The 13,697-nt window shown below is 45.1% G+C and overlaps 2 non-coding genes across 2 annotated transcripts; both read right to left on the bottom strand.

The window, feature by feature from the left end:
• Window positions 1-4,589: 4,589 nt before the first annotated feature.
• Window positions 4,590-4,661, bottom strand: Trnac-gca. The gene has a single exon. It is a non-coding gene; the product is annotated as a tRNA-Cys (tRNA).
• A 3,535-nt stretch (window positions 4,662-8,196) lies between these two features.
• On the bottom strand, window positions 8,197-8,268 carry Trnac-gca. Its single transcript has one exon. It is a non-coding gene; the product is annotated as a tRNA-Cys (tRNA).
• Between the last annotated feature and the right edge of the window lie 5,429 nt (window positions 8,269-13,697).

Raw genomic sequence — 13,697 nt, 5'->3', positions numbered from 1 at the left:
CCACTTTCTTTAATATTCCGGCCTGACTCGGGTTCTTCACCACCCCCAAGCTATCTCCACTTGTTCACACAGTGGAGATGGAGAAGGGACTGATGACACTCTGCTGCTGGCTTTAAAGGACAACGAGCCAAAGACGGAAACAGACACTTTGGACTGATTCTCCCGAGAGGCTCCTGAGAGTGAAAGTCCAGCTAACATTTTGCCTTTAGCCCACTTGAATGGAGCTGAAACTTGTACTTCCAGAGCTCTGAGGGAAGAATGCAGACCAGCGTTGACCTGTGCTGTAGTGGACTCCCGCACCACTCGAGTGCACCAACACGAGTCATCTGGAGCTTCTATATAGATGTTAAGCAACTATACAGAACAAGCAAAGTATGGATCAAAGCTATCACTCGCTCATATACAGAGAGAAAGAGACAGAGACACAGAGAGAATAAAAGGCAGAGTTGCTGTTTCAGAGAGGGTAATTATTATACGCTGTACACTCAATTGACATATTCGGTTCTGACGCCGATCTTAGTAAAGAAGAAACTATTGCTACCCCTGACACACAGCTAAAAAGAAACCAGAGCTCAGTGAGTTAGCTAACTGGCCCGAAACCATTGCCCAGAGCTGAAACAAAACCATCAGAAGTCTCCCTAATTGCATTACAATGAGAAAGGGATCGTCCTTTCAAAACCCAATTTGCCCTAGAGTGAAACAAAATCTATCAAGTGCCACATAATGAGTCTGACTTGTCATTTTCTGTTCAAAGAAAGATGAGACCAGCCTGTGTCCTGTTTAATGAAAGCTTGGGTGCCATTCCTTTTCTTCTAAAGTGGCACATAATCAAGAGCCTTTTGATTTTTTTTTTTCTCTAGGGACCTCTGTAATGCAGCAGCCTTCAAGGAACCGTCAAATGGAAACCAGGAGAAATCTCCATGCGCCTCCCATTCTTCCCTCCACAGGCATGAGTGATCGCTCTGACCCAGCTCAATCAGACCGGTCCAGTTACAGTTACATAGGAGAGTGAGCTCAGACTGCAGTGGCCAGCGTGCTCTCCTTATGTGCAGTTTGATTCTTCAGACGACAAGCAGCATACACGTTTATTACTGACATGTTTCAAGGGAGGGTGGCTCTGTTAACAAACTGCTTCTCTTGCAAGCATGATGACCTGAGTTTGATCCCCAGAGCCAACATAAAGATGCTAAGTGTGTTGAGTCCCAGTGCTGGGTAGACAGACAAGAGGATTCCCAGGTGCTTCCTGCCAGCCAATCTAGCCTGACTGGTGTGCTCTGGGCCAATCAGAGGCTCTTCTCAAAAGAGGCAGATGGCCTTCCTAAGGATGACACCCGAGGTTATCTTGAAAATAATGTGCCATACACACACGCACACAAACACACATACACACGTGGGGGTGACAGACAGAAACACACACACATACACAGAGAGACAGATACACATACATACATACATACACAGAGAGACACAGACACATACACAAACAGAAATACGCACATACATACACACCCACACAGAGACATACACATGCACACAGAGACACACACATACATACACAGAGACACACACACAGAGACACAGTCAGATACACAGAGAGACACTCAGATACATACAAACACACAGAGAGAAACACAGACACACACACAGAAAACTGATACATTTTAAATTTTTTGGAATATTTAATATTAATATACAATAAACAGAAGAAAATTATTCTTTAACATTATGATAGTTTTGATGTTTTGATGTATGAGTTTAGTTCTCACAGGGCAAACACATGCCTACAAGGTGGCTCAGCTGATAGTCACCTGCTGCCAAGCCTAGCGGCCTGAGGTCAATCCCAGGCAGCCAAAGATCTGTGAGAGAGAGAGACAGAGAGAGAGAGAGACCGTGTGTGTGTGTGTGTGTGTGTGTGTGTGTGTGTGTGTGTGTGTGTGTATGTCTGTGTCTGTGTGTTGGTGTGTGTCAGGGTCCACAAGTTGAATTTGTTGGCCATGGGGAAAAGATACAGTGGTTAAGGGGTACATCCCTGTTCTTAGAACAGATGGTCCTGGGGTACAGTCGCCCTTACATCTTGACAAACAAATTTGAGATCAAGTCATCCTCACCCTCGGAACCAGCTTGGAAATACATCTGTGAACTCACTTAGCCTTCCCTTTCAGCCACACTTCTACCTCGTCCCCACTTCTTGGGTTCAAGGCCATGTGCACATGACGCTTACCGAATGTGTGCATGTGTGCATACACACAAATAAATAAATTGTTAACATTTTCGAAAGAATTCACACCAGACATGGTGGTTCTTGCCTCTAATTTTAGCACCTGGGAGACTGAGGTTAACCTGATCTACATATCAAGTTCCAGGTCAAGCACAAGCTATACCTTAAGACCCTGTCTCAAATGCATATATGGTACATATATATTTCAGAAGTCAGGAGGCAGAGGCAGAAAGTTGGAGAGTTCAAGTCCAACCTGAACTATACATACCTGTGGTTTCAGAAGTCAGGAGGCAGAGGCAGAAAGTTGGTGAGTTCAAATCCAACCTGGACTATATAATGACCTTGTGTCCATAAGTAAAATAAGAAAAATAAATTCAAGTGCAGGTTTATGCCAGAGGTGACTCTAGGGTATCCTGGGAGAGGATAGGGAATGAGGAACAGGAAAGGGAAGTGACTAGAAAAGGCATATCATCGCCAAAGACACCCCTGTGAGGAAACAAAACAACTCTACCAGGGGGTTCTGGGGCCAATCAAAAGGCATAGCATCTCCCACGTGCCTCACAGAAAAACACCAATGACCTCTTTCTCTGAATTTCTATTGGCTGTGTGCATAAAAGGCTCTGGCTGCCAGAAAAACTCTTGAGAAAACACGTGCAGAGGCTGACCATTGGAATCAGGCCAAGATGGACTATTGAGGTAGAGGCTAAAAGAGAAACTGAGAGGGCATCTATATTGTCTGCTAAGAACTCTAGGCCCTCGAACTGGAGGAGAAAGCACGCACAGCATTAACGTTTCAGACTCCAACCCAGGAAGCAGGTATGAGACGGAACCATGGCTGAAAAGGAAAGTTGTGTGAGCTCAAGGGCGTATTTCTAAGATGGCCGTCGCATGGGAACTCGTACAAGGATGTCTTGATCTCAAAGTTGTCTGTCAAGATATAGGAGGTGCTGCATCCCAGGACCATCTGTCCTAAGGAGAAGAATGCACCCCTCAACTATTGAATCTCTTTAGCCTGCTTAAGGAAAACCGACTCTCCCCTCCCTGAGAAGCCATTAACTGTCCACAGCTCCTCAGTTGGGGCAAGGGGTGGAGGGGACACCTTAGCTCCCTTCCCTTTTTCTTTCTTTTTTTCCTCTTTCTTAATTACTTTTCCATTGCTGTGATTAAAACACCATGACCAAAGTCAATTATGAAAGAAAGCATTTAATTTGGACCATCGCGGCAGGGATCGTGACAGCAGGCAGGCAAGCATGGTGCTAGAGTAGTAGCTGAGAGCTTATATCTTGATCCACAAGACAAGACAGAGGGGAAGCTAACTAAGAATGGCATGGCTTTTGAAACCTCAAAACCTACCCCCAGTGGCATGCCTCCTACAACAAGGCCACACCTCCAAATCCTTCCCAAACAGTTCTACCATCTGGGGACTAATGGGGAGCCATTCTCATTCAAACCATCACAACCCTTCAACCTAAAATGTTGACTGCCTTGACTTTGTGCGGCCAACCACAGCTGCTGTTAACTCTTGAGTGCAGAGTCTTGCGTTCAGCCCTTCTTGGTATCTGAGTCTTCAGTCTTACTTCCTTTGTGGTTCCTGAGCCTGGGGGAGGGTGTATAACACACATGTCTTGAATGTGGCTGCACACCCCATTGTTACTTACTCTCTGCACGTTGACCGGTTGTGAGTTTTGGTATAGCCACCATTCAGAGCATAAGAGAGTAAATGTAACATAGTGACCCAGATTGGATCCTTGAAACAACAACAAAAAAGAGATTAACTAATGTTAGTGGGAAAGGCAGGGACTTCTCTATACTATCTTTACAACTCTTTTTTGCAGGATTAAAAGTTATTTTAAGCTTAAGGAAAAGGAGTTGCAAAGGGTATGGATAATTGATTGATCCTACAGAAAAAAAAAATAGAGGTACACATAAGGTGTGTGTGTGTGTGTGTGTGTGTGTGTGTGTGTGTGTCTGTGTATGTGTGTGTATGTCAGTATGTGTGTGTTTGTGTGAAGATGTGTATGTGTGTATATGTGTAGGTGTGTGTTTGTGTGTATATGTGCGTAGATGTGTATGTGTGTATATGTGTAGGTAGGTGTGTATGTATGTGTGTATATGTGTGTTTGCATGTGGTTTTGTGTGTACACAAAGTATTTGTATAGTCCCAATATATGTGACTATACTTGAGTTCTGGTGTTAGAAAAAGGATTGGTTTATGAGTCAATGGGCCTGGGCTCCCCTGCCAGGGAATCAATTAGCCAAGATATTTGCATAACCCTTAGAGCAAATGCTTCTATCAGTTTGGAGCTCTAGACAAGCCTTTGCTGTATCCTAGTTGAGCATGAAGTTGCCAACTGAAACAAAAGCCTAACTCAGGGGGCACCTGGATTTGAACCAGGGACCTCTTGATCTGCAGTCAAATGCTCTACCACTGAGCTATACCCCCATGGCTAACACAAGCCTCATGTAAATATTTGTTCTGCCTTTGTGACCTACATCACACCTCACAAATTACTCTCATGCCTGACATTCCTCTAGGACTAAACACCACCCTTAATTATCTTCTCACCACAGGGCCTCCTGCTTTTCCCGGAGCTTAAATATTTTCTTTCTTCCTACCACCTAAAGCTCAGACCTGTCTCCTCAGCCTAACAATCTTGTCATCAACAGCACATGCATCTCCAGGTAAGCCAGTGCTCCAATCCAGGTAAATCAGAGCGGCCACCAAAGAGGTGGGGCTAGGAGAGGATCCAGACTTAGGAGTCTGTCTACAAATGGACTTCAGAAGTCATGTTGGACTCTGAAATTAGAGACAAATGTAGCCTATGCACCTGTGCTGTGCATGTTTTCATCTGATTTCCATGCAGGGACATCAGATCTGCTTCAGAGCTAAAGCAAAGCAGAGAAAGATAGTTTGAAGTTCACGCTTCACCCGGATTCGTATTCCTTCAGGTTCTAATCTAAGAACTCTCAATCCTGTGCCTGGCTAAAATTGAGCCAAAAACTCAGGGAAGTGCCTGTCACTGTAACAAGCTTGCCCTGACAAGGCCTGTCAGCCACGGTAGGGCCAGAGAGTAAACAACAAGAAGCTGGGGCTATGGATCAAAGGCTTTCTAAAGGCCTCAAATACCCACTTCCTCCCTCTACCCTGATGCCGAAGGGGACCTTACATTTCAAAACCATTATGCCCCAAATTAAACTCTTGATCTCCCTGCCTTACATCTCCAAGTAGTTAGTCCTTTTGTAACATTAGCTCAAGGCTCAAAACCAATGGCCATTTGCAGGGTGCCCTACAATGTCCTGAACATTTACACACACACACACACACACACACACACACACACACACACACCAAAAAAACATAAACGTTAGTGACAGTGTGTTTGTTTTGCCAGTGAGAAATGGAGGCCCAACATAGTTGAAGTATCTAGTCCAAGGTCCCATAATTAGTAGGTTATAGGACTGGGATTCCCATATAAGCTCAGGACTCAGCGCTGGGCCTGCAGACCCACCCATCTGACAACCTTCCTCCTCCCTACCTTGCTTGCAGATGCCACTGTCCTCTAGGCCAAATATCTCAGGCAATTCTGAGCCACGCCCATCTCCTTTTCCTTGCTGTTGATTTCAGGTTGACCCCATTAATCCCCGCCCTTTTTCCCTGTCCCCACCTCCACCCACGCCCACTCCCTGGGCCTATCGGAAAACCAAGTCTGCTTACATGCACCTTGCAAATGCCTTCTCAATAAACTCCTAAACCAATACTCAGTGCTCTTCACCCTTCATCTCTACTTCCTTCAACTTCTCACTCCCCACATCTCACTCTACGAAGTGCTTCTTCCGGACCACTGCTGTCGCTTTCGCCCAGAGCCGCCTACGCCACCTTCTCTACCATCCACCTCCGTTCCACGCTCCATCTGCGGGACAGTATTCTCTGAAACCGACTGGCCATAAGCTCCTCTCTGAAGCCTCCTCTAACCTCCCCTCCTCTAGACAGAAGTAATCACACCACCTCTTGACTCTGCTAAGCCCGGCACATCCAGCGCAGCTCACATTGCCTCCCATGGTCCATGCTTGCCTTCCCACTGAGAGTGGATAGACGACAGGGGCTGAGGTTCACTCACCTCCCGAGTCATACTTAGTACAGTTCACTGTACTAATGTACATGATGTAATGTCATTCAAACAGTTATCAAACAGCCACGTTTGGCTACCCATCCACCGTAAGCCAATGGAAAGAGTCAAATAAATAGTGAAAATCAGAAAAAGAAGATCCATCCGGTATGGGCCACATTGGGAGACAAAGAGATCCTGCAACCCCTTACCCCTTCCAAGTCCGTCTTCTGGGACCTGAATTGAGGGGAGGGTTTCGCTAAAAAGCAAGGCATGTGCACAACTATGCAGCCTGGCTAAGGTGTTGGTCCCCGGCCTACCATTGCTGCAACTCCAAGTCTCTCCAGCAAGGTCATCCTACTAATGCAAATCTTTCCAGGAGAAAGACAAGTTCCTCCTCTGGCTGTCTACAGAATGTCATACATTTTTCCCCACGGTAGGAAATCCCTGGGGAAATTCTGATGTCTTTGAGTTCCTGTTTTCAATAGTCTAATAGTCAAAGACGGGTTAACAAGTGTCTCTTTAGAACACACTCATTCCTGCCAGACTGCTGATTCCTGAATCGACTTAAAGACATGGCCTTGCCTATGCGGTGCACCCCCGCCTGGTCCCCAGCTTAGTGTCTAGGTCCTAAATGAAGGCGGCTGAAGTAAGAATGATGGCTACTGGGGTTGGGGATTTAGCTCAGTGGTAGAGCGCTTGCCTAGGAAGCGCAAGGCCCTGGGTTCGGTCCCCAGCTCCGAAAAAAAAACCAAAAAAAAAAAAAAAAAAGAATGATGGCTACTGAAGATAGGCGGATGGAAGGTAGCAGACATCCATCCATCAAGCTCTAGAGTATGAAACAGTGGTACCCACCCATCCTGATGCTGTGACCCCTTACTACAGCTCTTTGTGGTGTGTTGACTCCAACCATAAAATTACTCTTGCTTCTACTTTGTAATTTTACTACAGTTATGAATCATAATGTAAATATATATGTGGTTTCCAGTGGTCTTCGGGGACCCGTGTGGAAGGATCCCTCAACCCTCAGGGCTCATGGCCCACAGGTTGAGACCTGTGGTGCGGAAAGCACATAGTTCTGTCTCTGTCTCTCTGTCTCTCTGTCTCTGTCTCTCTCTGTATATGCCTGTGTGTCTGTGTCTGTCTCTCTGTCTCTCTGTCTCTCTGTCTCTCTCTGTCTGTCTGTCTGTCTCTCTCTCTCTCTCTCTCTCTCTCTCTCTCTCTCTCTCTCTCTCTCTCTCACTAGGTTGGAGCCTCACACATACTCTGTCACTAACCTACATCCTCAGGATTTCTTTCTTGGCCTCTCTCAGGGCACAGTCACTAAATTTCTTGAATTTCCTTGCAGCCACAATGTGGTAAGGATCCAGGGACCTTGGAAACCTCCCACGAAAGGATTTTTACCACAAAGTGGTTTGGTTTGGTTCCGTTCTTGAGACAGGGAATCACATAGCCCAGACTGACATCAAGCTAGCCTGGAGCTCCCCATCTTCCCATTCCTGCTTCCCAAGGGCTGTGTATGCCTGACACAGAGTTTCCCATCAGAACAGTAAAGTAGGTGGTATAGTGAGGTCCCTGAAGGCATGTTCTGAGTTCAAATCCTGACTTGCCTTCTGCCGCTTTTGACTTTTACCCAGTACTGATCATCCCTGAGTCTCAATCTACATGAAAGAAACTCACACAGTATTCACACTGGTAAAACTCCTGGGAGAAATGCGAGAGACAGTGGAAGTAAAGAGAGCCTAGACTGGCACTTGCAATGTTCAAAGAACTCAACGGAAGTTGTTCCGATTCAGTCAGCCATGAACTACAGAGCATAATAAAGTACAAACTCGATCTATATATACTCAAAAGCAAAAGTCAAGAGTGCACAGGGGGCACCTGGATTTGAACCAGGGACCTCTTGATCTGCAGTCAAATGCTCTACCCCTGAGCTATACCCCCAGTGAGATGGATTTGTTTTTATAGTGTATCTGTCTCTCCACATTCTGGTTCTTAAAGCCTCTGGTGACTCAGGGGAGCTATAATTAGGAGTGCTGCCTGGAAGGAGACTGGGCATTAGAGGTTCTAAAGGAGATTTATAATGAAACAAGACAGGGATCTGAAGAACTAAGTTCACAGGGCCAAGAAAATCTCCTTTAGACTGGCCGGTATTCAACGCTTCATTCCTGCCTATTGTGTCTCATAGAAAGCAAACCTCACTTCCATGGGAAAAATCACCGGTTTGGCCACAACTGAGAACACTGATATAAATATGAGTGATTGGATTTCCATCATGACTGCCTCACTCCTACTAACATGGACTCTCACTGCTCTCCCTGGCCTCACAGAACACAGCTCCAGGTTGGGACTTGAGAGATCACTGTGGCATTAAATTGACTTAGGGAGGGACGTCCCAATAACGATTGGCGAGAGACAGCTGTCCAGAGCCATGACTCTAAGTTGATTTCTGTCCGCTGAAAACAGATGGTCCTTGGCACTCCTACGTAACATAAATATTAGGTTATATATAACAGAACTCGCCTGAAACTTGCAATACTGTCTACTCTGGAAGGTCATTTGATTTAAGAAACAGAAATGGGAGCTAGAGGCTCACAACTGGCAAACTAAATTATCGACCCCAGTCCCAATGCCAGAGCTTCTTAGCTTCCAAACGTGCCCACAATTCCAGTAGCCTGTGTTTCATGACCTCGTAAACATTTTCTCTTCCCCTAGTAACATGCATGGGAGCATCCTTTGGAAATCAGATGCACACACCTATTGGAAGTATTTCTCCTGACAATTTCCCAGACTGTATATACCTATTATTAAGGTCTTTCCAAGCATCTTAGTTTTGGGAGTAGTCAATCAGTATGAAGGCTGTGGTGATTGGGATCTTGGCAGTGGGGAGAGATACCACCCCGTTCTTGAATGCCCTGCCTCACATTGGAAATGAGTGCAAGAGTTACTTTGGACCATTGTGACAAAATGGACCAGCTGACAAACACAGCTTAAAGGAAGAAACGGGACTGTACCTTATCTGATGATTTCAGGGACTTTTGGTCTGTAATGGAAGGCAAGGCATGACTGAGTGAAAGCTGGGGCAGAGGCAGTTTGTGCTGGAGTTTTTACATGGTGATATGAGAAGTTTATTCTTCTCTTAAGATTTAGTCATTTGTTTAATGTATATGGGTACACTGTAGCTGTCTTCAGAAACACTGGAAGAGGGCATCGGATCCCATTACAGATGGTTGTGAGCCACCATGTGGTTGCTGGGAATTGAACTCAGGACCTCTGGAAGAGCAGCCAGTGCTCTTAACTGCTGAGCCATCTCTCCAGCCTGAGAAGTTGATTCTATCCGTTTTTGTTCTGCCTGTCAATATTCCATAAGCCACCCTTACCTTTGTAAGAATTTTATGCAAACCTTTGGATTTCCCCAAGCTGATAAACCTTTGTTTACACAAAGGTCCAGCCACATTCTCAGAACCCAATGACCTTGGACAGCAACCCCTTCCTCTTTCCCCTTCTTTCCTTCTCACCAATTGTTTTTCAACTAGACAACTGTGAAAGACTGCGAGATCAGACCCCATCCAGTGAGAAAAAGTGACATCCATGAAGGGCATTAAAATAAAAACCAAGTGAATGTCCTGTCACTTGTGTGTTTGATAGCTGGGTCCTGGTTCAAGCGCAGCCTTTTTTGCAACACAGGAATTGCATTGCTGAGTGACTCTTTGTTTGAGTGTTCCTTGTGCGACACCAAGACTATTGCTGGTTTGTTTCCAACGGTGGCAGGCTAGAGAACACAAAATGCATTTGAACAAAAGGCCAGACCCCACTGGTTAGGGAATTCATGTTCAAAGCGTGATTTTGTGAAGAGCCTGCATGCACAGTGCGTTCTTCATTTACCCCTCATTCTCCTCTTGCTGTGGGCATCAATGGGGACTGAGATCTTAGCAGTGCCATGGAGCCATGTGCTTTATACTCACGGCCCCAAGTGCTGGAAGAGATTTAAAAATCATCCCAATCACTTCCTTTATACACAGTGAGAAATGACGAATGGCCTTGCTTAAGATTTGAACTAGAGTCTACTCTACTCAAGGTTCCTCACATGGGGGGAAGAGGCTTGGAAAAGTCCCATGCCCAGGGATGATGCTGGAGCTCAAATATTTGTTGGATTATGCTCACCGATGATCCTGGTTTTCTGGGGATTTCCCAGATTTTAGAAGTAAGCACCCTGCATCTCAGGAAACCCTTCAGAAAAGTGGATCCATTATCAACCTAAATAGCATCTCACACACATGCACACACACACACACACACACACACACACACACATGCACATGTGCACACACACACATGCACACACACATACATACACACTCATGCAATGCGCACACACACACACAAACATGTGCAACACACACACATACATATACACACATGCACACACACAATCATCCCTAACATTTCCCAAACTGATCACTCCCTTTTCCCTGTCATAATTACATGTCCCCTGTACTAATGTTGCTGGTACTGACTAGGGAAGTCCCAAACATAGAGGCTATGGACAGAGATCTTACCAAACCCACTGCTTCCGGGTTCTAGTCGACATCTGAGAAAGAATCCAGTGAAAAGTTAAAGTAAGGGAAGTTTATTTACAGGCTAAAAGTACACACCCAAGGCCGGGAGTCCCAGCTTCTGAAGAAAAAGCCTCACCGCCCAGCCCTCTGGATAGACTCTTCCCGGACAAACTCCAGCAGATAAGAGATACATTCATTAAGTGACTATTGAATGTCAGGGACTCTGTATCACCCTACTCCCCGAGGCTCAGGGAACATTGCGGTAAGTTGTGTGGAGAGAATGTAAGACCTAGAGAATGGGGGAGGTGTGTGGTGAAATTGTGTCTCCTGAATGTTGAGTGACTATTGCACCCATGACCTCACTGTAGCTATGGTTACCCACACAAGGTCAAGCCAACATCAGTCAACATTTCAACCTTTCAACAAACAGCACTAATTAGATTTAGGGAGAGAAAACAAGAAAGGAGAAAGGAAAAAGGAAGCTGGTATTGTGACGCACACTTTTAGTCCCAGCACTCAGGAGGCAGAGATGGGTGGATCTCTGTGAATTTGAGGGCAGGTTGGTCTACAAATGAGTTCCAAGACAGCCAGGGCTACACAGAGAAACCCTGTCTCAAAATACAAAACAACAACAACAAGACAAAGAAAAAGAAGGAGGAAAGAAAAAAAGACAAGGGAGAGGAGAAGAAGAAAAAGAAGAAAAGAAGAAGGAAGAGGAGGAGGAGGGGAGGAGAAGAAGGAGGGAGAGGGAGAGGAGGAGGAGAAATCCTGAGTGGGAGAGGGGATCTTCATGGTCTTCATGCTTAGGGAGTGCAGATGACCCAAGTACACTGATTATGCACCCCATTGTCAAAGAATAAATAAAAGATATTCTAGTAAAAAAGAGATACATTCATGAGGTGCAGCAGGGACTAGGGGGAGAACTCCAAGAGTCAGCCAGGATTTTTCTCCAGAAATGTTTCTGTCATTACAGGGGCTTCTTGGATGTACCATGCCATCAGATGATTATAGGAGCAGGCAATCTGTAATGCTAATGATACAGAAACTTCGTTACACTGAGGCAAAGGGTAATTAGCAAATGTCTTAGTTGGCCATGTTGACCAACCAGTTTGAGATGGTATGTATGTATGTATGTATGTATGTATGTATGTATGTATTTATTTATTTATTTTTAACTACTTGTGTGGTCTCAAGATGTTCTACTGTCTGTCAGACAACTCTGAGGTTGCATCAGCCTCTGGCTGCCCCGCAGTTGGCCTTCCTGGAGCCTCTGTATCCTACCTCACTGGTGTTTACTGAACATTTGCTATGAAATCAGCCCACTGTTTTGTTTTGTTTTTTTAAGTTAGCCTCATAATAAGCAAAAATATCCTGGAAAGCCAATCGTATTTTGTTCGTTTGCACACTGAAATAAACACATAACTATTGGAATGCATTAAAACTTGGGTCAAACACATGCTGTATTGACAGCTTGCAGGCAATGCTTCTCCTAACACGTTTAAAACGCTGATCTGAGTCTTCAAAATAAGCAATGTGGGAGGAGCTATCTTCACCTTTATTATACAAGTGATGAAATCAAAACACAGTGAGGCTAACTTTGCCAAGGCCATACAGCTGGCCAACGTGTACACACAAGAGCCCAACTCATCTTAGAAACCCTCACTGTAGCCACGGTGTGATCGTTCAACTTGAACCATCATTTTGTTTCAACTCGAGTGGGCCACAGGAAGCCCCGGGAATCTCATTAACTTCATCTGGGTATATGGGTGATGGTGGTGCTGTGGTGCTGGAGAGGGGAGGGGGTTGCATGAGATTAGCATTGCCATCAGGAAACTGGGTGAAGCAAAATATTATCTTTAGTGTGGCGGGCCTCATACAGTCAACTTAAAGACTCAGAACAAAATTGATGGGTAAGAGGAAAGTGAAAGCAGGCCTGGTCGCTTTGTGCTGGAGACATCCATCTTTCCTGATTTCGAGACTCAACTGAAATCTCAGCTCTTCTTGAATTCCGTGCACCATCAGCTCTCATGGGCGTCCAGTTTAGTAGCTGTAGACACTGGGATCTTCAGTGTTGGTAACTGTTACAGTCAACTCCAACTCCTTCTCCCAACCTCCCTCCCTCCCTGCCCCCTCTGTTCTTCTGGAGAACTCCTGTTAGTACCTCCATTTTGTCAACGTATATATTTGTGTGTGTGTGTGTGTGTGTGTATGTGTGTGTGTGTATGTGTGTGTGTGTCTGTGTGTGTGTAGGTATACATATGTGTGTGTATGTGTGTGTGTCTGTGTGTGTAGGTATTATATGTGTGTGTATATGTGTGCATATACACACATACATATATGTGAATATATATATATACATATATATATATATTCAGTGAACTTCAGAACAATAAAGTGTGTATAATCACAAAAGCCCCCATTAAATATATACACGCAAAGATGTTCAACATCAGGGAGTATGGGAAATATAAACTAGGAACAAAATTACATGTGCGTAAGGCTGCAGACTCCAAAGGAGCCTGTGCATTGCCGGGAGAACCGTACAACGCTGGAACCGTTGTAGAGAACGGTGAGTTCCTCAAAAGTCTGCAGAGAGAACTATTGCATAATCCAGAAATCTCACTTCTAACAGGAAAGGAAATCAGCATCTTGGCGATCTCTGTGCCCCCTGGTCATTGCTGCATCATTCATAAATACCCTGGACACGGGAACAACCCTCACCACCCACCAACAGGTAAAGGGGTAGAACGAGCACTACACACTTTCATACACACACAGTGGAAGGTGGCTCAACTATAAACATAAGGCAATTCT

This window comes from Rattus rattus, chromosome 8, assembly GCF_011064425.1.
Source record: "Rattus rattus isolate New Zealand chromosome 8, Rrattus_CSIRO_v1, whole genome shotgun sequence".
Taxonomy (NCBI): domain Eukaryota; kingdom Metazoa; phylum Chordata; class Mammalia; order Rodentia; family Muridae; genus Rattus; species Rattus rattus.
This window is presented reverse-complemented; position numbering and strand designations above follow the sequence as displayed.